Raw genomic sequence first — 23,748 nt, forward strand, 5'->3', positions numbered from 1 at the left:
TCCTCAGCTGGCAGCTGCATCGCTCCACTCTCTGCCTCCATCGTCACACTCCATGTGTGTCTATGTCTCCAAATCACATTTTCCTCTACCTATAAGGACCAGCCATATTACAATGGGATCCCACCCTAATAACCTCCTCTTTACTTGATCACAACCGCAAAGACCCTATCTCAGCATCACTCCAATCTCTGCCTTCATTGTCACAATCCATGTGTGTCTGCGTCTCCACGTCACATTTTCCTCTACTTACAAGAACAAGCCATATTAGATTGGGATGCACCCTAATGACCACCTCAACCTGGTTACATCTGCAAAGACCCTATCTCCAAATAAGGGCTCGTTTCCAAACACCAGGGGTTGGAACTTAAACACATCTTTTTGAGGGACACAATTTGACCCACAACAGAATCCTAACACTTGGGCTCAAAAGAAAGAAAAACGTCACAGCTCAAAAATCTTTATAAAATAAGCGTTATTATTTAAAAATATAGAGAAATAGCCTGAAGATACATCATCTGGAGCTTTCATTTGTTGGACTATTATGCAGTCACTGAAAACTATTATTCAGAGACAATGGGATGAGGTGACAATATATTTCTAACAATCTTAAGTGATACCTGTGGTGATGATGATGTGAAAACGTCACATGAATAATGAGGCCGGAGTGGGGAGATGAAACTGCTGTGGGGGAGCTGGGAGATTATGGACAATTTTTCTCATTATATTTTTTATCTTAAACTTCTTTGTATTTAATATTTATTTATATATTTATTTTTAAATTAATATTAATTAAGTGTATATTTGTATTTAAATATTTTTAAATTAAAAAGAAAGGGGAAAAGGTGAGCTTCAGCTTACACTCAGCGACTATAGGATTTGGGAAGGTATTAACCTCTGCACTCAGTTTTTTTTTTGTTTTGTTTTGTTTTGTTTTGTTTTGAGATGGAGTCTCACTCTGTCACCCAGGCTGGAGTGCAGTGGCATGCTCTCAGCTCACTGCAACCTCCTTCACCTCCCGGATTCAAATGATTCTCCTGCCTCAGCCTCCCAAGTAGCTGGTGTTACAGGCATGTACCACCATGCCTGGCTAATTTTTTGTATTTTTAATAGAGACAGGGTTTCACCATGTTGGCCAGGCTGGTCTTGAACTCCTGACCTCAGGTGATCTGCCCGCCTCGGCCTCCCAAAGTGCTGGGATTACAGGTGTGAGCCACCTGCACCCGGCCTGCACTTAGTTTTCTAAGTGCACATTAGGCGAAACATACATCCCTTCCACCTCTGAGGGCAGCTGGGGTACTGACACAGCTGAAATGAATGTGTTAGGCCATTTTTGCATTGCCATAAAGAAATATCTGAGGCTGGATAACTTTTTTTAAAAAAGAGGTTTATTTAGCTCACAGTTCTGCAGGCTGTACAGGAAGCGTGATGCCAGCATCTGCTCAGCTTCTGGGGAGGCCTCTGGGAGCTCTCACTCATGGTGGAAAGCAAAGGGGTGGGGTACGCACATCACACTCGAGAGCAGGAGCATGAGAGAAAACGGGAGGTCCCAGACTCTTTTAAACAACCAGATCTCACGTGAACTGAGTGAGAACTCCCTCATCACCAAGGGGATGGTGCTAAGTCATTCATGAGGATCCACCGCCATGACCCAACACCTCCCACCAGGCCCCACCTCCAACATTGGGGATCGAATTTCAGCATGAGATTTGGAAGGGGTGAACATCCAAACAGTAGCAATGTCCTAAGGATGCAACCCCCCCACCCCCCGGAGAACTCTATGGCATTCTAATGAAACCGTTCGCCCTTCATGTTATTACAGGGCAAGGCTGCATTTCCATCATTGTCCTTTTAAATGCTTAAGTGAGCCCAGTTACCAATCAATACTACTGACAACAGGAAGAGGAAAAGAAGGAAGAATCAGCGATACAAAGAGCACAAAGTCAAAGTGAGTCCAACCACTGGACATGGGTGTCACTGGCAGAAACTTCCAGAAGCTTGGTTCAACATTACCTGCCACAGGCTCAACCTTAAGGCTTTGAGCTGCTACAAGAACTCCAAGAATTGTTTCCTAGCACAATTTCACTCATTTGCCAAATTCTACAGCGTGGGAACCTGCAGAGCCTCCCCATCTCATCACCGCTACATGACCCATTCATTCCACACTGGCCTACAGGGCGTCCATCCAGGGAGGCGTGTAGCTGTGGCCAGGATGCAGCAGAGGACATCTCGGAGTCCCTGCCCTCATGGGCTCCCGGGACTGTGAAAGGGACAGTCAACAAACAAAAGAGTGCTGGGAGTGTCGAGAGGTGATGATCGCCCAGAGGAAAAGACAAGGTGAGAGGGGAGCCCGGCCCAGGGTCGAGTTCTCGGGGGCAGGACATTTGCACAAAGATGCTGTGAAGTGAAGGGGAGCAAGCATTCCTGTACTCAGGGGACAGAATGTCTCATCCAAAAAGGACCAGCAGGTGCTTCCAGGAACATCAAGAAGCAGGTGTGTCTGGGGCAGAGGAAGTGAGCAAGAGACGGGAGGAAAGAGGCCAGAGGGAGGCTGGGACCAGAACAGTCAGGGCCTGGAAGCAAAGGTCCAGACTCTAGATTTTATTCTTCGTGAGAAGGGGGCTGCTGCAGGGTTTTGAGAAGGCAGTGTCACTTTTTTTTTTTTTTAAATAGAGTCTTGCTCTGTCACCCAGGCTGGAGTGCAGTGGCATGATCTCAGCTCACTGTCACCTCTGACTCCCGGGTTCGTGATTCCCCTGCGTCAGCCTCCCAAGTAGCTAGGACTACAGCTACATGCCACCACGTCCAGCTAATTTTTGTATTTTTAGTAGAGACGGGGTTTCACTATGTTGGCCAGGCTGGTTTCAAACTCCTGACTTCAGGTGATCCTCCAGCCTTGGCTTCCCAAAGTGCTGGGATTACATGTGTGAGCCACCGAAACCAACCAGCAGTGTCACCTTTAAAGGGATATCTCTGGATGCTGTGTAGAGAACAGCTGGGGGATGGTACCCAGAGTGAAGAAGGGACCAGGGCAATAGCTGTGGGGTTGCTGAGAGGGGGCAGACTCTGGACAATTGTTGAGGGATTTGCACAGAGCATGCCAGGATTCAACAAGCCCAGCATGTCCACCTTTGGAGCCAGGACCCCAGGGGAGCCACAGCAGGGCCAGAGCAGAGGAGAGAGAAGACACACTGGGATCCATCAGCACCTCTGCCTCCATCCATTGATTTTCTGAGACTCACACTAGTTCCTCTTGAGGGGTTGTTATGTAAAATACAGGATGGCCCACTAAATTTGAATTGCAGATCAACAGTGGATAATTTCTTAGGCATAAGTATGTCCCATGCAATACATGGGATATGGTTACACTGAAAATTTGCTATGATTGATCTGCAATTCAACTTTAAATAGAAGTTCTGTTATTTTGTTTGTTAAATGGGCCAAGTTCTATCAGAACTCCCCAAAAAAGGAGACTCTGACAGAGCTCCTGTCCCCAGGAACTGACAAAAACAACCACTACCAACACTGAGTGCTTACCATGCACCCAGCACTGTGCCCACATTTTCAGCACTTCATCTAATTCCACAGCCCAGAGGATTACATTTTAATGCTACTGGTTTGCAGATGAGAAAACTGAGGTTCACAAAGATACGCCAACTTACCAAAATTACACAGGTGGGCATAATAATAGCTAACACTTACACGGCACATGTAAGCTCAGGCATGGATCTAAATGGATCTCACTTAATCCTTTTTCACAGCTCTTTGAGACAGGAACTGTTATTGAACCCATTTTACAGATAAGGAAACTAAATCATATTGGTGTTAAGTGGCCCAGTCAGGATTTGAACCCAGGCAGTGTGGCTGCAGAATCTGTGCTCTTACCTAGCATCTTAAACTACCACTGAACCACTTCTGAGGCCACCTCCCCACTCTTAATGAAACAACATTAATGCACAAGAAACACTCAGACAGTCCTAGTGGCAGGAATGGGGCAAACTGACAACAGAGGAGATGGAAATCATTGAGGATTGGGGGAACCTAGGGAGGGTTCATGGAGGAGGAGGTAGACAAGTAGGATATCTGAACAGTTGGAAGATGTAGCAAAAGGGAGGCTGACTAAACACCCATGTTAGGAACTATAAATACATGAAGTAAATATCACTGATTACTGAGTTCTTCATATAAGCCAGGTGCTGTACTAAGCTTAGAATTTATCTCCCTCTAGACTGGGTAATACAGTGAGACTCCATCTCTACAAAAAATTGAAAAATTAGCCAGGCATGGTGCTCATGCCTGCAGTCCCAGCTACTCAGGAGGCTGCAGTGAGAGGATCCCTTGAGCCCAGGAGGTTGAGGCTGCAGTGAGCTGTGATTGCACCACTGCTGTCCGGTTTGGGTGACAGAGCAAGGCCTTTGTCTCAAAGAAAAAAAAATACCTCTCTCAGTCCTTGAAGTCATCCCCAAGGCAATATGGTTCCCATCTTGCACACTAGAAAACTGGGGTTCAGGGAGGCCAAGCAACTTGCCTGAGGTCACCCCATCAGGAACAGACAGATGCAGGATTGCAACCATCATGGCAACTTCAAAGCCAGTGCACCTGCCATGTTTCCTTCCCTCTTGGCATGCCTGGAAGTACTTCCATCCCTAAAGTCAAAACAGGCAGTTGCAGAATGGCTGGATTCAACAAGGTCATCATGGCTTCTGAAAGAAACAGAGCAAGGGGATTTGCTCTGAGAAATATGGCCTCCATCTCAGAACCCTGCAAAGATGCCCTCCCTGGCTGTCTGAGCAGCCTTTGCTGTCAGGCCCTGTTGGCAGAGGAAAGGTGAGCCGCCTGCCCTGGGTCAGGGAGAGCTGCAGCCCCCTCCTTGGGCAGAGATTTCACCCAACAGAGAAAACCTGGGTGGAAAATTGCATCCAGGAAGAATAGAGGAAAGACAAAGGAAATGGCTGCCTTCTCCCCTGGGCACTCGCCCCCACGGCCACCACCTCTGTTGCTCACAACTTTATCCATTCCTTTCCTTGGGAATCCACGGGTGTTCCAAGAGCTCTTTAGTGCAGTGCTTCAGAGCTTTGACTTTAGGGCAAGATTTGGCCACTGCGAGCAATCTGATAACTCCGTTTCGGTTTCTAAAAACCTTCAGGAGGCAAATGCAGAAATAAGTACAAAAAAAGTGAGCAAACTTAGAGAAAACCTGCCAGCCTGGAAGAGAGAATGGATGTGCCTATGGGCAAGGCCATCCATACGCATGATGACCAGGGTAACTGTGAGTCACAGATTAGAACTGGGGCAGCTCTGGGTGTTAGAATGCAACGTGGAAGCATTAATGAATCCCAGCATTCAGCTGGGATTCCAGAAAAATGGAGTTTGGCAGATGCAGACTCCTTGTCTAAGACTTCTTTTAGGAGCCCTCCTTGCGTTGCGGTATCTTCTATTTGCTCCATCAGCCCTGGGCTCTCAGTGATTGGAGGGGTCTGTGTGAGTGGTTCCAGACCAGCTCAGTATGTTACTAGGTTGTATTATCAAGTAGAAGCCTGCAGCTTCTGTAGCAGTCTCTGTGCTGTTTCTTGATAGTGAGCTATGATTAGGGTGAGCTCAGAGCTGAAAGTCAAACAGAAATGCAGATGGAACCAATCAGCCTCAGATTCCAAAGCAGCTGATAAAAACATAACATACCAAAAAGAATGTTGGTCGCACAGGAAGGAAGCCATAGCCCCTTGCCGTCTGCATTAGGGAGGATTTTAACTTTTTGCTAGTTAATTTTGTAATTTTTTAAATCTTGTATAAGATTGTGCACCATTTGAAATAAGAAACAAATCTTTAAAAAAAATTTTTAAAGGAGATAAAGATAATGAAAGAAAGGAGCCTTGAGGACAGTAATTGCCAAACCATACTGCTGAGTTCAATGCCTGGGTGACAGACATTTTACCTGCAAAACACATAAGGTTTTCCTTCTTAGTAAACTCATGCAGGCTTTACTATTAAAACACAGAAGCACTATCGCAGGAAGGACATTGACATAAAGTGCTTTCAGGGCCCTTGAAGCACAGACTTTAATCAATTTTCCTGTGTCTACTGAAGGAGGCTTCAGCTCTTTGGTTTAAAATAACCCAGTAGATGGCCCTTAATTTCAGAAATTGTTCTATGCAGTTTTTTTCTCAGCAGGATGCAGAAAGCAATCCCCACTGTGGCTGAGAGGAGAGCGGGCCTGGTGGGCTCCACTCAGTGGCAGCCAGTGGTCACTTCTGGATCGGTTCCTGGCTGGGGTCCATTGTCCTGACCTACTGGTCCCACACCCCACAGAGGAAAGTTGCTATTAATACCCTCTTCAGGTCCCTGCAGGAAGCTCGGCCTTCTCCAGATGCCACTTAGGAGTCAATCCTTGTTCCAAAGAAAGAGAGCATAGAATGCAAACTTGTGTCAGGTTGAAGAGGCTGGGGACAGGGGCATCCCAGGCTGCTCATCCACAGGTCATCGTCACTCGGCTCCTAAAGAGTACATCATCGTGGAGGAAGGACAGACAGAAAACATGATCTGCTGGCTCCAGACCCACACCTTGCTGGCTGCCCCTCTGGCCTCTCCCATCACTCACCTGCAGGGCAACCGCCTCCGGCCCTCACCTGCATTCCTGGGATTCCTGCAGCTACATCCTCCCTGGTCTCCCAGCTCTGCTCTTTTGAGCCTCCACATGGGGCCCAGAGATATTCTTTCATGAAGTGAGTCAGGTGGGAACCACCCAAATGTCCGTCACCTGATGCATGGAGAAATAAATTGTTGTCTATCCACGTGATGGACTATTCCTCAGCCATGGCAAGGGATGAACTGCTGGCCCACACTCCGACGTGGATGAACTGAAAACATTCTGCTGAGGGAAAGAAACCATCACAAAAGGCTTGTAGGATTCCATAGATATGAAATACCCAGAATAGGCGAATCCACAGACACAGAAAGTGGTTGTCAGGGGCTGGGGGGAGGGAGGACGTGGCGTGACTGTGCATAGACTAAGAGTCTCTTTTTCGGGTGATGAAAGTGAGCCTGTTTTGGGGGTGATGGAGTTCTGGAATTAGAAAGTGGTGATGGCTGCACAACATTGTGAATCTACTGAATTAAACACTTTAAAATCACTAAAATGGTGAATTTTATCTTATGTGCCTTTTATACCAACTTTTATTACTTTTTTGAGACAGAGTCTTACTTTGCTGTCCAGGCTGGAGTGCAGTGGCGTGATCACAGCTCACGGCAGCATCAACCTCCGGTGCTCAAGCGATTCTCCCACCTCAGCCCCCTGAGTAGCTGGGACTACAGGCGTACGCCATCATGCCTGGCTCATTATTTTATTCTTTGTAGAGACGGGGTCTCTATGTTGCCCAGGCTGCTCTCAAACTCCTGTCCTCAAACAATCCTCCCACCTCAGCCTCCCAAAGTGGGACTGCAATCCAATCCAAAGTTGGATTGCAAGCATGAGCGCCAATTTTTTTTAAAGTAAGCCAGAACATGACAACACTTAGCATAAAACCGACCAGACCAGAGGCTCCCCCACCTCACCCTAAAGCCTCACCATGACCTACGCGATTCTCCCAGTGTGCTCTCATGCCTGGCCACTTCCCCGGCACCTCCTACCTCCACTGTTCTGTCCCCATGCTCTTCAGCCACGCTGGCTTCCTTGCTGAACCTTGAACTGCCCAAATACACTGCTGACTTGGGGTCTTGGCGTAAGCCATTCCGTTTGCTAGAAACATCTTCCCTGGGTCTTCCCACTGCTTCCTCACTCCATCAGGCCTCATCTCAGAAGCCACCTTCTCTCACACGCTGGGCTAAAATGCCTCCCTCCCCTGGCCCACTGCTCTGCTGTCTGGCCTCCTTCCTTTTATCTTGGCAACACCCCTCCTGAACTCATACACTTGTTCACTAATGTATGTGGTTGTTTAGAGTCTGTCTCCCGCACAGCAGGTCAGCTCCGCGAGAGCAGGGACCAGGTCTGGTTTTGTCCACTGCAGTATCTCAGTAACCAGGACAGTGCCTGGTACATAGTGCTGAATAGATCCAGTGACATAGCATCGTTTATGTCTAAATTATTAGAAAACCAGGCCGGGTGCGGTGGCTCACACCTGTAATCCCAACACTTTGGGAGGCTGAGGAGGGTGGATCACCTGAGGTCAGGAGTTCAAGACCAGCCTGGCCAACATGGTGAAACCCCGTCTCTACTAAAAATACAAAAATTAGCCGGGCATGGGGGTGGGTGCCTGTAGTTCCAGCTACTTGGGAGGCTGAGGCAGGAGAATCACTTGAACTCGGGAGGCAGAGGTTGCAGTGAGCCAAGACAGCGCCATTGCACTCCAGCCTGGGCGACAGAGCGAGACTCCGTCTCAAAAATAAAATAAAATAAAATAATAAATTATTAGAAAACCATATTTATTTTGAGTATTGATATTATCAAGTAAGATCGTTTGTACCACCTACTACAAGAGACTCCTAGACACAGTGTTATGGGGTTTAAATAAAGGAAAAGCTTTTCTACCTTGTCATGAGGGGGGCTCAGGGTAGAATGGAAGCCAAGGTGTGTGGCTAGGTAGTCCCTGGGCTGGGGCAGGACACAAGAAGGAATTCATTCGCTCAGGCAGCAAGGGAGCGTGATGCTTCCCTGTGCCCTTGCTGACCCTCATGATCGTCTTTAAAGCTGACCAATTATATTAGGTGACAGTGGCATTTTGTATTAATTAACGCTTCTTTGATTGCTAGTGAGGTTGACTGTTTTTCACATGTATATATTAATCATTTCTATTCATTCTTATAGTTATCTGTAATTGTGTTCATTGCCCATTTTTCCACTGGATGTTTGCAGTTTGTTAATTTGTTGAAAGTGTTCCTTATTAAGACACTGATGCTTACACACACATTTATATACACGTGATACAAATATATAGCATATATAGCAAATTGAAATTTCTGGTTTATTATTTACCTTTTCATTTTAACATCATCTTTAGATATGTAGTCAAATTCTTTTTTTATGCTGTTCTTTTTGCTTCTATATCTAGAAATGTCTTAACTCTAAAAATAGATCAGTATTTATCTTTTTTGTAACTGTTTTTATAATGCAAGAGTATAGAAGATGACACTTATACGTAGTAACTTTTATACTTGTGGAATTAATTTTGTTACATAGAAGAGCCATATGTACCAAGAATCTTTTAAAAAGTTCCCACTGTTAACCCAGCAATTCCATTTCTGCAACCCTCTGCAAAGACCTGTTTCTCACCCGGGCACCCCCGAGGCATAATGAGAAGTAGCAGATGAGATCTGAGGCCTCAGGGTCCCCAGGGCTCATCTCCCTGGACATCCATTGTACTGAAAGCCTTTGCAGGCAGGGCTAAATTAATGACTCATTTCACGGATTAGTAATTGAAGACATTATTTTAACATTAAAACAAATCAGATCACTTTCAAGAAGAAAGCAACATTCTCCTGAAATTCTAAGAAAAAGGTGAAAACCTCAAAGCTTCCCTTTGGGGGATACACTTTGGCAAGATGTTGGAGAATCACTGTCCACACCAACAGATCTGAGATCTGCACCGAGATTTATTCATTTACAACGTTCGCTGCAGCATAATTGTGCAAAAAAATGGACACAATCTAAATATCCAACAGTAGCAAATGGGCTCAATCAATTATGATATGATCTCATATGATGAACGGGGTCCACTGAAACTGTTTCCATGAAAATAATTTTAGTTGCAATCACTTTTTTCAACATCTAATGTAATCATGAGAACATATTAGAAAAAATATCGAGCAGGCAGTCAGCCAAAAGGTTACCAGTGGCAGAACAGCTGAAGGCGGTTCTTTTCTCCTTGATGCTTTTCTGAACTTTCATTTGCTCCACAGTGACTTTATGATTTTCTACTCAGAAGAAGAAAGTGTGGGGTTTGTGGCTGCTGTTTGGTTTGGCAGCTCGCTTTGTTTTTGAAAGAGAAGTGGAGTGGAGGGAGCAGCACTGTTCGTGTAGAGGGCCTCGGGGAGACGCCTGGGAACGGGGCCCCTTCATGCCTTGTCTGCATGTTAGGAATAGAGACATGTGAATATTTTTACATCAGTTTTAACACCTTTGCAGGCCTGTAGGTTGGAAATAGCTGGTCAATGTCTGGTACGTCCCAGCATGGAGGCGCGTCCCTCTCTAGCCCCATGTGACATTCTCGGGGTTGACTTGGGGTCACAGTTGTCTGCTCCCAGTGTTTGATCAGCTTCATTTCCAAAATGGGTCACTCACAGGGCGGTGTGTGATCATGTGTGCGACGTGGCTCTTCAAAGCTGTTTCCTGGTTGGGAAATCTTCACACACACACAAAGGTCGAGTCTGCTGTCTGTCCAGCGTTGACGGTACCTGCCACACCTCACGTTTGCACCCTCTCCTGTCCCCGCCTCCGGGCCTTCTGCCCATAGCCAGGTGTGACAGCCAGGGCTGCCGCCTCCCGATCAGGCAGTGCACAGCCGTGGGACCCCCAGGGACACAGACCTAAGCGAAAGTGAGCCCCCAAACCTGCCTTCCAGCCAGCCTGCTTGGAGGAAATGCCCTAGCTTTATTGAACACTTAATTACTTAATAAATATTAGATGATACCATTCTCCACAAAAAAAAAAAAAAAAAAAAAAAAAGATTGAAACCCAGAGAGAGATGGGCAAGTCACGAAAACAAGAATAAAGGGGATTATTCTTCAAGGTAACAGGATATGAAGAGAAGTGCCCCCAGGCTGGTCCGCTGGAGCATTTAGGACAGCAGAAGAGAGGCCTCTTTATAATCTCCCGACCTGAAATTCACCCTCATCGCTCCCAGCTTCACATACAACCTGGAACTCCGGGGGAGATGGGGAAAGCCGGGGGGCGGCCCCTGTGACCTGGCTGACCCAGGTCTCATGACAGAATGTGAAAGACTCCTTTATTTGTAATTCTCAGTACTCCCAAGTTGTAAGCCCCGATTTTACCTACAGGTACCTTTTGAGTATTTAAAGATGTGCCAAGCACACAGTAGAGAAGTATCATAGGTGGAGCCCAGGGCAAAGAGCTCAGGCCTGAGTAAATCAGCACCATCTCCCACCAGCTGTGTGACCTCAGGTAGGAGATTCAACCTCTCTGTGCTTCAGACTACACAGCTCCCAGACTAAATTGCCAACCTGCCCCACAGCTATTGTCAGGGTTAAATGAGGGTACATCCATGAAGTGCTCAGAGTGGGGCGCATCCTGAGTGTCACAAAGGTTGGCAGCTGTTATTGTCTTGTTTTGATGGTCGGGTCATCGTCATCATCATCATGATGATTATTATCCCCATTTCGCAGCAGTGAAAACAAAGGCTCAGGTCAGTCTGATTCCAGGGCTCCTTCTTTCTCATCTCCACTTTGCCTCCACCAATAACACCCAGTGGGGGCCCCAGTATGAAATTGTCTAACTCCTTACCTTCTTCACTATCTTTTTTCTTTTTCTGTCTCCTTTCCCCACTCTCTTTCCCATCTGTAAGCCAAAAACCCCAACATCTAGGAAAAGCCAATGATGAAAAAAGTCATCCTCCCACCAATTTGTGCCTCCAGCCCAGACCTCTCTCCCAAATTCCCAACTTACATGTCCAACAGCCAACTCCACACCTCAGCCTCAGCATCTCACACTCCCTTCGCCCAAGACTAAACTCCTGCTCTTCATACACAACTTGCTGCCTGCAAAGACCTCCCCATCCCCGGTGACACCATCCTTTTGGCTGCTCCAGCCAAGAGCCCTGGAGTCCCTGTCCATTCTCCTCTTGCTCTCACTCCCTCCTTCCCCTCTTCCAATTGGTCAGGAAGTCCTGCTGGCCCTTCCTTCAAAGTAAACCCAGGAGCCAACCACTTATTATCCTCCCGCTCTGCTTGCTCCTGGATTCCTGAACCAACTTCCTGGCAGTCTCCTAAGGTCAAGTGGCATCTGTCTTCTACTCAGCCTCCTGTGTGGCCCCCATATCACTCAGCGCTAACTGCAGGGGCCTCATCATGGTCTCCACGACCCTGTGTGATGCCTCGCCCACATCTTCCCTCTCCCATCCATGCCTCCTGTCCCCACTGTAGTGGCCTCATTGCCCCAGCTCAGGGGCTTTGTCCCAGCTGCTCCTTTGCCCTGGAACCCACCTATTACAGGGAGCTGTCTGGCTTCCCAGCACCTCCTCTAAGCTCATATCCCACCTTCTTTTCCCTCCGGGGCCTACCCTGACCACCTGCAGTGGGTTGAATCACATCCTCCCCAACATTCATGTCCATGGGGAGCCTGTCATTGTGACTTTATTTGGAAATAGGGTCTTTGCAGATGTAATTAAGTTAAAGATTTTGCAATGAGATATCCTAGTTTTAGGGTGAGCCTAAATCCAATGATTGGTGTTCTTATAAAAAGAGGATAATACACACAGAGATACAGAGACAAGGCCATGTGAAGATGGGGACAGAGACTGGGGTAATGGGGCCACAAGCCAGGGAAGCCTGGAACCACTAGAAGGTGGAGGAGGTAGGGAAGGATCTTCCCTAGAGCCTGCAGAGGGAATGCAGCCCTGCCAGCAACTCGATTTTGGATTTCCGGCCTCCAGAAGTGTGACAGGATAAATTTCTGTTGTTTTAAGTCACACAGTTTATGGTGCTTTATCAGGGCAGCCCTAGGACCCAAGTCCACTGTCCTATTGAACATCGAAGCCTGTCCCACCCCTCGATCCCCATAGCCCCACGTCTTCCTGCCAGTCTCTGCCACTTCTTTGTCCTCGTGCAGTTACCACTGCTGGCACGTGCTGTCATTTCTGCCCAACTGTGCTTATTTTTATCAGCTGTCTCCCCACACTGGGACCAAAGGGCTATGAGAGAAACTTCTTTGTCTTGATGAGCCCGGCAGGTCACAGGGCTGAATCAATATCTGTTCAATCAATAATGGAATAATAAACAAACTCCTAAGGAATTGGAAGGGACCAGAAAACCCTTTCAGAATCTACATGAACTCTCCATCTTCCTCCTCAGCCACCTTCATTTAACTTCATCAAACTGACAGCCAGCTTTGAAAACTAATGCTTTCTAGTTTTTGTTCTATTGAGTTTAGTGACAAGCATTGCAATAGTGATCGTATCTGCTATACTTCCCTGCACATTCCCTGTGTGGCTGGTAGAATCAATCAGCTCTTCTACAGCAAGATGGAAGAGTACTTGTCACTAAACCCAGGAAGCAGAGGTTGCAGTGAGCTGAGATCATGCCACTGCACTCCAGCCTGGGTGACAGAGCAAGACTCCATCTCAAAAAAAGAAAAGAAAAGAAACACTGCAGAGAGTTGCTGGTGGAAAGCGTCCCTCGTCACGCCCCCTCCCAGGCTCCCCATTGCGTGGGATCTAGTGTGGTGCACTGTGCCCCACCCAGCACAGGCAAAGAAGAGAAACTGATCTTACCAGCCACTCAGGGTCCTTTCACAACCACACACCTAAAAGAAGGATAAAGCCATCCATGAGTAACCCCAAGTCACCATAAGAGGTGCCCTTACTTCAGAGCTAACCTAGCCTCTGGGAGCCAAAAAGAGCAAAGAAAGCCCCAAGACACGGATCTCAGCCCTTTGTCACTGGATGGTGTCATCCCAGCCTGCTCACTCCTATGGGGCAGGGGGCCAGAAGCAGGGGACAGCTTCCCTCTAAGATCCGCACAAAGAACACTAGGAGGGCATTTGGGGAGTGAGTTGTCACCTACAGATCAGAGGTTGAACGAGCTCACTGGGGCCTCTCTTGGCTCCAGTTCACTAAGGAACATGAAATGCTTTAGGGAGCATGGAGTACATACGCTGGGAAGAAAAGATCCCCAGCAAAGCAAGGAGAGCCAATGCCAACATCGAATGGTGACCGGAAAGGCTAACATCCATTTATCCAGCAAGTCAGGCCGCCTCGGAGCCTTCTGCCTGCCCCAGGCCGCTATTCCCAGGCCAACCCAGGGCCTCTCCTTCTGGTGCAGGGGTTCTCAAGATGGCACCCCCTCCTGGTTCCAGGTGGGCAAGGGTCAGGCCCTCCTACCTGGGTCCCTCAGTCCTGTCCACGTTCCAGGGTCTCAACCTCAGCCAGGGGCCTGGAGGGGCCTCTTGAGGACACTCATCTATACCCTGGTCTCCTCTCTAGCTGCCCCACTTTCAGCCTACAGGTTGACTCATTGGGAAATGATTCCTACGTCATTTCCTGCATCCTCTCTGCTTTATGGACAATCTGTGATGTCTGAACAGGAGGCCTGGCCCTGGGGCCTGTCTCTGACAACATCCCGACTCCTCTGAAAGGTGCAAATGACACGTCCTTCTCGCAGAACTTCTGTCTTGGCTGGGCTGTGGTAGCCAAAGCCCCTGGGCTTCACGTTCTTCTAGAGAAGTGCCTGCCATGCCCAGCCTAGAAGGCTGGCTCCCAACGCTAAAAGGAAGCTTTTCTCTCTTAAGAACCCAGCTTTGTAAATAAAAGCCTCCTGTGTTGTTATTATTGTTCTTTTAGGTAATTTTTTTCAAGTTGGCATTTTGAAATAATTTCAAATTTACTGAAGAGTTGCAAAAATAATACAGAAATGTCCTATATAGACTTTGCCTACCTCCACCCATGTCTTAAAATTATTAACACCATTGTTAACACAATCATCCCGTCTTAGCCTCAGTTTCACTTTCTGAGGTTTCAGTTACCCGCCATCAACTGTTGTCCAAAAATATTAAGATATTTTGAGAGAGACAGAGGGAGAGAGAGATCATATTTACATAACCTTTAGTACAGTACATAGAAATCATATTTACATAATCTTCAGCACAGTATATTGTTATAATTTTTCTATTTCATTATTTATTATTGTTATCGATCTCTTACTGTGCCTCATTTACAAATGAAACTTTATCATAGGTATGTGCATATAGGAAAAAAACATAAAATGTGTAGGGTCCAGTACTCTCCGAGGTCTCAGGCAGCCCCCGGGAGTCTTGGAACAGATCTCCATGGATAAAGAGGGCTGCCATATTTGAGGAAAGGAAAATGCATGAAGTAACGTTTCCAACTTTTGTCTCGTCAACTAAACTGAAACTTTGACACATGTCTATGTAATAGAATGAGAAACATGTGCTTCTGAAACATTTTGAAAGTGATGCTTTTCTGTCAGTACTCAACCCTTTTCTTTCAAAACTCTCATGCTTGAGATATCTACAAAGCCCATATACATTCCTCACCTGCATTTAAAAAGCTGCTACTGTCCATTCCTCACCCTTTGTTGCTTGAGAGCTTCCCCAGAGATGTAAGCCAACCATGCTACCCCTCAGAAGCTAAACAGCACCTCCTTCTTGTAGGAGCTCCTTTAGGGGTGACTCGGGCTCCAACCTAATGGATTTGCACACTCAGGCACTCTCTCGGGGCATGTTCACAGCACATGAAACCTGTCCAAAGACAACTATTAAAATTCTAAAATTCCACCCTCTGTCCAACAAGTTTCTGAACACTTGGTCTCTATGCCTCCCTGCTAAAAACCAAGCTAAAGAGACGAACCATGGATCAATAGAGGTTTGCTTTGCTGAGCCAACTAGTGAGGACTTGGGTTGGTGCCTTTCTGCATTTATCATGGTTACATGGTCATTAAGGGTGACATTTGTTAAAACTGAAAAGTCATTAACCCCAGGGGCAGGACTGCCCCCGGTTCACAGTGGGGCTATTCCCTGTCTAGAAAAATGAAGGGGTTTTAGTTAAAAGGATTTGAGCTGCTTGCCATCTGGATTTTATTTTGCTTTTCTATTATTTTTAAGCAGATTTAATGTTTGAATGGGTAATGCATCTACATGGTATCAAAAAGTTTAAGAAGGTGTATATATGAGCAGTTCCTTCCCTTTCCTCTGTCACAGTCACGTTATTCCCACCATGGCCTATGAGTTTCCATTCTTAATAGACGGTTTTATAGTCTTCAAAGGTTACTACACGAATACAAGCAAATACTACACGAATACTCCCGCCCCCACCACAAAGACTGGCACTCTACAAAACTTGCTCTGTGCCTTCACTTTTGATTTAACACTACTTCTTGGAAATTTTTCCCCAATGGTACAAGAAAACACATTTTTGTTTGTTTCAGCCCTATTGTATTCCATTTATATAGACATCCCACAACATACTTAACTAGTCTTCTCTTAGGGGACAATTACATGGTTGCCAACACTGCAATTATAAAACGACACAAATCTATGTGTCAGATGGTATCTGTTCACTAGCGACTAGGATGGTGCCAGAGGAGGGCACGGAAATGGTAAACAAATCACATGCGGGGGGACCCTCAAAGGCTGTGTCTCAGTTGTGAAAAACAGATTTTCATCAGGCAGTACACATCTATACTCCATTTTACACTTTAGATGGAGCTAAAGATGTTTCCCTCTCCACCTGAGTTCTGCCAGAAATGTGTCTGAGAATTTGCCCCCAGTCTAAGGACATGAAACCCCTTGTTCCCAATATACAAGCGTGGAGGGGCACCACAGATTAAAGTAAGATCAATGTTACCAGAACAATAAAAGGGCCCGCTAGCACCTTTAAATTTCCACTAATACTTTATTATTTTTACTCCAAACCCTTTGTTACGTTAAGAGACAGCAAATTCCAAAGAACAAACTAATTTTAGCCAGAGAGAGCACAACCAACGTGCCTATCCGGAAGGAAGTGCTCAGGAAATGATAGCTTCAGATAATACACCACCCATATCCTACTTCCTATCGTCAGTAAAAAGAGCACTAAAAAGTCCCTCAAAACACACAAAGAAACACTAAAAGGAAAGTCCAATGCCTGCAGCCCACCTCAGTTTCCTTCAGTCCCCAATTTCTAGGTTAATGCTCCAAGATCACAGCCAGACTTCAGGCCCAGGCCTCACCATAGCACTAGATGTTGCTTCTAGAATCAAGCACTGAGTGGCTTCTAGAACTGAGGCACTACATCAAACCTTCAGAAAGGCCAATGCCCGTGGTTCTCAAAGTGTGGTCAGGCCAGGGACCCCTGGGAGTCCCCAGACCCTTTCAGGGCCCCCATAAGGTCAAATGATTTTTATAATCATACTAAGATGTCATCTACCCTTTCCACCCTTACTCTGTAAGTGTGCAGTGGAGTTTTCCAGAAGCTTTGTGATGTGTGGTAGTGCAACAGATTGAGTACAGAGTCAGATAGGAGAATCCAGTCATCTTCCAGCTGTTAAAGAGACTTGAAAAAATGTAAAATCATACTGCTCTTCTTATTAGACCATTTTGCCCTTAAAAATTTAGGGTTTTTTAAATAAAAATGTTATTTATATCAACATGTAATAAGTTTATTATGTTAAATGAATAAATGTTTTTAAATGTCTTAATTCCACTTTCTAATATGGTAAAAAAAAAAAAAAAGCTCAGTTTACCATAATACACACACACACACAAAAGCTCTTTGCTGTCTTCAATAATTTTTGAAAATGTAAAGGGGTCCCAAAAACAAAAAGTTGAGAACCACTGCCTCTACAAGAAATGAAGGTATGCCGATGATCAGCTCATTACCGTGAAGTGCTAGGGGGTCAGTGAGCCTGCTTTCTCAGGTCACTCTTCCCTTCTTCATTTTCCTTGCACACAGCACAGTGCCTGTCCGGGGTGGGTGTCCCATGCATGACAGAGGAAAGGAGGGACAGCATAAGGAAAGCAGGAAGACCTTTCCATTGATTATTATTGAATAACACAACTAAGTCAAATCTAGAAAAACTCTCTGAAAGTAAATGGCAAGTTATTCTGGGTGCCCTGCTTACCAGTGAGGAAAACAGACAAATGGAAAGAGGTGTGGGGATAGATGGGGAAGAGGAGGGACAGGTGCATGTGAATGGAATGTTCACCACCAGCAGGGATTGCCCAGCACATCTGGCCCACCCCTCTTCCCATTCACTGCTCTACAAAGAGCTTCCCCACATCACCCACCACTACCCCCAGCAGTGGGCACCCAAGTGTGTGCAGCTTCCCAGGACCACCCTTCACACCACACACACACATCCTCACCCATGTCCCAAGCATTGAATCCCTGCCCAGCAGCACCACAGCTGCAGAACGGAGCGTCTGTGCCAACTTGGATTAAGTGTCCCCATGTGCTCTCAGCCTTCTGCCCCATCTGCACCTCCAAAGCAAGGCCGGAGGGCTGCTCTATCCACTCACCCACCAATGCTGAGTATAGATGGCTTTCTTGTGTGGCCTAATGGATTTGAAGTGATATCTTCTTCTTGTCTTTGCCCCTCTCTCATTCCTAATGAGAGTCTCCTCAAATGCTTGGGTATTTGGGAAAGGTTACCTCTCTTGTAAATTACCATTTATATCGTTCACCCATTTTCCCATTAGAATTCCTGCTTTCTTTAATCAATGTGTAGGTATTTCTCAGATATTCTTGATTTATTTTAGTTATGGACATAACCTTCTGCAAGCTGACACCCTCTCCAAATCCATCATCTTTCCCTAACTTTGTCTTATGGACAACAACATTTTAACATTTTTTTATAATATCTTTTGCATTTTTGTTCACTAATCCTTTCCCATTCCTAGGACCAAAGATATCATTCTACATTTTTTCCTACTGAATTTATGATTTTACCTTTCACTTTTAGGTCTTTAGTCCAGCTGGAGTCAAAGTTTCTAATGAAGCATTTTTTAATTACAAGACAAACAGGGCAGTAGCCAATTATAAAATCTAGGTATTTCCTCAGCAGTCATGACAGGCAGAGGGTCATGGCTTTGAGCCTGTACCTCTGGGGATTGCTCTGCAGGTGTAATGGCTACCTTCATATGTCAACTTGCCTGGGCCATGAGGAGCCCAGATATTTGGTTAAACATGATTCTGGCTGTGTCTGTGAGGATGTTTTGAAAGAGATGAACGTTGGATTCAGTAGGCTGAGTAAAGCAACCGGCTCCCTCATGCCAGTGGGCCTCATCCAATCAGCCAAAGGCCTGCATAGAACAGAAAGGCTGACTTTCCAAGAATAAGGAGGAACTCTTCTCTGCCTGGCTGTCTTCAAGCTAGAGCACCAGTTTTTTCCAGCCTTCAGACTCAGGCTGGAACCACATCCTTTGTTCTCCTAGGTCTCCAGCTTGCCTGCTACAAACCTCCATGACCACATGAGCCAACTCCTTATAATAAATATAAATCTCTTCATTTAAGGAGCATATGAGACATATTTATACACACACACAAGCACGTACACACACACACACACACACACACACACAATCTGTCCTGTTTCCTTGGAGATCCTTAATCCAGTGGATATATTCAAAATTCAAGTGGCTGATGGCACTAGTGATGATGATATTTGCAATTCTGGCTGGTGGCACCAGAGAGGAAACTTTAACAGAGCTGTTCCATTCAGACCACCTGGAAGAACATTGTTGTCTTACCATGAACAGCCCCACTGAACACCACCATCTTTGGGCTCATTTTGGCCCATAGTTTCCAATAAAAATGAATGCAGGTTCATATGTGTTAGGAATGGGTGCCACCTGGGAAGTGTGTGAAACACATCCATGTTTCAATAACCGGAGCCTGCAGTCACTAGGACCTGGGTGAGCGTTCTGCACACTTCATCCTGTGGTCTCACTGGTGGCCTAAGTTCCCATTCAAGCCTCAATGGAGACACTCCAGGAAATGCTGAGACACGACCAGTGAACACAGAGGGACACATCACACTGGAGAAGCCTCCCGAAGGTCATTGGCCGAATTTCCTTCCAGCACCAGCTTCAAAAAGCTATTCTTGTGTGACTTTGAGCCCAGGCTTTGCTGGGGAAAATGATGGCAACTTGACTTCTTTAAATCCAACTGAGGCAAAGTCAGACCCACTGTCAGAGACTCTATCAAGGCTGTAGCCAGATGTCAGGTGGAGTTCCCCCTTCCCCTCAGGCCTAGATGAAGTGGGCCTAAACCCCCAGCTCCATGTGGACTGTGGCAATACCAGGCCCTTTCCATCATCTCCGATGGTTCCCAAGGTTACAGCCTCAGAGTCCCAGTGCCTGGACATGTGCTCCTGTATGCACTGTCTCTGTCTCCATCTGTGTTGACCTGGCTGGAACACACAACCTATATATATATATATAACTATATACAACTATATATATAACTATATATATAACAATATATGTATAACTATATATATAAAATATATATAACGGAATATTATTCAGCCCTAAAAAAGAATGAGATATTACAGTTTGCCACAACATGGATGAGCCTGATAAGCCAGACACAGAGAGAATATTGCACGATCTTACTTATACGTGGAACTCAAAAAAATCAAATATATATATATATATACATATATATATATAATGTTTATTTATCCCTTCATCCATTGATAAACACTCGGGTTGTTTCTGTATCTTAGCTACTGTGAATATTATTCCCAATGGCATCTTTTCACCTAAGGATACTAATCCTATAAGATTAGGGTCTCACACTTAAGACCTTGTTTAACTGTAAGTACCTCCTTAGAGGCTCCAAATATAGCCACAGTGGTTGTTGGGGGTTTAACAAATGCATTTGTGACGCACAAACATTCAACCCACAACATGGTCTTTTACCACTTCATGCTACCTCTCTGCACCAATATATCAACATGCAAAAGTGACATTAATATTTTAGGTATTTTCAGTCACAACATCCTAAACTGAGACTCAGGTCTTCACTGACCTAAACAGTTTTTCATTTAAACTTTTTTTGTTTAACTTTTTCTTATTTATGAAGGAGAGACATTGGAAACACTCAGATGCAGGAATCCAAGTTAGGAAGATAGAGCCAATTGTTTGCTTGATGATTTCCAAGAATTCTTTGTGCCTTTGAACCTCTCTTTCAATTCTCTAACAGTTTTAGATATTACAAATATTTTCTCCCAGTCTGACACTTGCCTGTTCACTTTATCGAAGGTTCCCTATCTTGGACAGAAATTCTTCATTTTAATGTGATCGATAGGATACTGATGTGATCAGGACAGATACATTTGGAAAGACAAAGAACAACTTGCAATTTTCCTTTGCTAGGCTAACCCCCACAGTGCCAGCCATGCCCAGTAAATCTATTCCACATTCAGAACACTGTAGACTTAAAATATTCCCAAAAGAATATTGAGACTTCAAATCAATGAAAGATAGGAACAAGAGGAAAATAAGACTTGCTCCCAGCTGTGAAAGACATAATCTTCTAATATACTGGTTCTCTTGCAAAGCAGAAATCATTTTTCTCAGTTCATCGGAGTCCTAGGGGTTCTCACCACAGGAGAAAATTTGAAATGCAAGGGGTGGGACTTCACATGGCCACGTGATTTCATGCAGAAGCTCCTGGGATTCACAGATAGGCAGGGCCTGATTTTTTTTTTTTTTTTTTTAATTTTAGATGGAGTCTCACCCTGTCACCTAGGCTGGAGTGCAATGGCGTGATCTCGGCTCACTGCAACCTCTGCCTCCCAGGTTCAAACGATTCTCCTGCCTCAGCCTCCCAAGCAGCTGGGATTACAGGTGCCCACCACCACGCCCAGCTATTCTTTGTAGTTTTAGTAGAGTCGGGGTTTCACCATGTTGGCCAGGCTGGTCTCGAACTCCCGGCCTCGTGATTCACCCACCTCAGCCTCCCAAAGGGCCTGATTTTTACATACGGTTGGAGAGGAACCCAAGAAGCAGCACCAACATGACTGGTGCACTCAGTTCTATGCAGAGCATGGAGCCACACACAAAGGTGAACAAGACCCAGCCTGCCTCAGAGGGTCCCTGGGTCTCAGGGGGAAGGCAGGTGGGCAAACGAGTAAATGAAACATAGCAGACTTCACCCTGGAGAAACAAGGGGCCATGAGAACGTGCCAAAGGCAGCAGCTCCCAGTCAAGAGACCCAAAGACGCTTTCAGAGGGAAGGGCAATCTGAGCTAGGTTTTGAAAAATGAAAGACAACAAAGAAGAGTAGTCCCACCTGTGGGCCTTGGAACAGACGGACACAGTGCAATCCAGCTTCCAGAACTTTCCATGTGTGGGGTGAGGAAGTGAGGAAGTCGTGCCTCACAGTGTCTTTTTTTTAATATTCTCAAGTTTTTTTCTACTTTTTATTTTACCTTTTTTATTGTGGTAAATTATACTTAACGTAAAATTTTTATCTTAAGCGTTTTAAGTGCACAGTTCAGCAGCATTAAACACATTCAGGCTGTTGGGCAGCCATCACCACCATCCATCCACAGAACTTTTTCATCACCCCAAACTGAAACTTGTATCCATTAACCACTCCCCTTTCCCTCCCAGCCCCTGGCACCCACCATTCTACTTTGTATCTCTATGGATTTGACTGTTCCAGGAACCTCATATAAGTGGAATCATATATATGGTTTTCTGTGATTGGTTTATTTCACTTATCATAACGTCCTCAAGGTTCATGCATGTTGCAGCATGTGTCAGCATTTCCTTCTTTTTCAAGGCTGAATAATATTATTACGTGGATGGACCACATCTTCCTTCTCCATTCATCTGTCAAAGGACACTTGGGTTGCTTCCACCTCTCGGCTTCTGTGAATGACGTGTCTGTACACAGCAGTGGACCCATGTCTGCCCATGTCCCCGCCACTCCTCATAGCACCTACCCCTGACCTCGGCGCCGGGGGTCTCCCCTGCATTTGTGTGGTGTCTCTGATCATGCTGGTTCCTAGACATTCACCCTTCAGTCTCAGTGGTAGCAATGCTGACTTTGTGCCTCTTCCGCAGCCCCTCTGTACTCATCTGAGGAGGTGGCTATTCCAGGAAATGCTCCAGAACAATTCTCTACAGAATGCCTCAGGCCCTGGCAGCTGGAAAGGACATCTGAGTCTTCTCTTCCTGAGCAAGCATGCATTTCAAGGAGGGAAGGTCAGATGACACAGTACCAACCCACCTTCGGAATGTCCCAGAGAAGCCATTGCCAGGCAATATTTTTGGGACCTCCATGAGCAGACAACAGCATTTTTTCCTGGAGGTTATTAGCAGGCTCAGTGCAATGCAAACATCAGATAACAGCATTGCACTCTATAAAGTGTGTGTGTGTGTGTGTGTGTGTGTGTATACATGTGATGCAGACTGGCACCCAACAGCAAAAGACCTCCATGTAGCCTGGGCCACCAGGCCACAAGAATGACTCTCTAGGGATCATATGTCCCAAGAGCAAGCTCAATGCTCCTCTCACTGGACAATTCCCACCCACCCCTGCGATGAGCCAGCATGACTGTGCCATTGATACCTGGAGCAGGAATTCAACCTGAAGATCTAGGGGTAGGGGTGGGATTCCGATGGAGGGAAGAAGAGTGAAGTGTTTAATTGGTGATCAATATATGCATATCAAGAACAAACAACTACAGTATGAGGTGGAATACAAAAATTCTCACGAATTTGTGCAGAACATGAGAAAGCATCTATCTGTTTAAACAGCCTCCAAGGACAGTGCCATATTGGTACCAGAAAGAAGGAACGGTCCTGCTCCTTTATTTCTTCCTCTCCTGGCCCCTCCCCTCCCTGGAGACAGGTAGGGGGAGGGGAGAGGAGGAAGGAGCTTATATTAGTCTGTTTTCATGCTGCTAATATAAGACATACCTGAGACTGGGTAATTTATAAAAGAAAGAAGTTTAATGGACTCACAGTTCCACATGGCTTGGAAGGTCTCAAAATCATGGCGGAAGGCAAAGGAGAAGCAAAGGTATGTCTTACATACGTCTCATGAGACGTATTCACTATCACAACAATAGCACGGG

The 23,748-nt window shown here is 45.7% G+C and overlaps 1 protein-coding gene across 1 annotated transcript in view; it reads right to left on the reverse strand.

The window, feature by feature from the left end:
• Positions 1-612: 612 nt before the first annotated feature.
• The window catches only part of PSMG1 (proteasome assembly chaperone 1), a 168,952-nt gene continuing 145,816 nt past the window's right edge, over positions 613-23,748 (reverse strand). The window contains exons 10-11 of the transcript XR_010111149.1: positions 6,324-6,865; positions 613-4,700 (exon numbers count right to left, since the gene is read on the reverse strand). The gene's annotated coding sequence lies outside the window, so the exon portion shown is untranslated. The remainder of the gene's footprint in view (positions 4,701-6,323; positions 6,866-23,748) is intronic.

This window comes from Pan paniscus, chromosome 22 (assembly GCF_029289425.2).
Source record: "Pan paniscus chromosome 22, NHGRI_mPanPan1-v2.0_pri, whole genome shotgun sequence".
Classification (NCBI taxonomy): Eukaryota; Metazoa; Chordata; class Mammalia; order Primates; family Hominidae; genus Pan; species Pan paniscus.